The sequence below is a fragment of the Habropoda laboriosa genome, unplaced genomic scaffold (assembly GCF_001263275.1).
Source record: "Habropoda laboriosa isolate 0110345459 unplaced genomic scaffold, ASM126327v1 scaffold119, whole genome shotgun sequence".
In the NCBI taxonomy this organism is placed as follows: domain Eukaryota; kingdom Metazoa; phylum Arthropoda; class Insecta; order Hymenoptera; family Apidae; genus Habropoda; species Habropoda laboriosa.
Genome location: NW_017100225.1, coordinates 188,069 through 188,805, shown reverse-complemented (window position 1 = coordinate 188,805; position 737 = coordinate 188,069).

Here is a 737-nt window from a genome sequence, read left to right as displayed (position 1 = left end):
TTTTCGAATTGCAACTTACCGCACATTGTTGCCTCGTTTTTGCTCTTTTTTTCTACAAATGACGTTTCGACACAAAGCGAGCTGCGTGACCATATTGCAGAGTAACCGTACACAATTCCCCCGTGGCAACTATAATTTCGTATCGGGTTCGATAGAACCGTGTCATCGAATACAATAGAAGGCTAATGACGTCACGCGGCGCAACTATACCTACGGAAAGTGGCATATTCGCCGGAATGTCATGAATAACAAAGAATCGTAAAGTCATCGTATTCGCGACAGAGCGGCCCGTGGGTCTCTCTCCGCCTGGCTACGCGTTTAATCGCTCTGGCCGGCGCGATATATCGAGAAAAAGGAGCGTTTACGACAAACCGGAGAAACGTTACCGTGCGAGGAGAGCGCGCGTGGTAATATTATCGGTCGAGGGCAGCAGAATATACGAAGTGAAAAAACAACGACGGGTATCGGTGGGGAGGGGAAGGTAGGGAAGATCCGGTGGAACGTTAAATAGAATGAAACCGTCGTGACGAAAATAATGGTAACAAAGTGGTGAAATTGTACCAGGAAACAGTGTGGTTCCTGTATTTTCATTGTGACCGTTGCGCCGGGTCGCACACCTTCCGCATGCAAGTTTATTCATTTCGAACAACGGAAGGGGTTATATGCACACGTTCAAAAGGTTAAAAAGATCTTTACGCGGTCGCGTTTTATTTTCGAATGTATGTACACACACGATA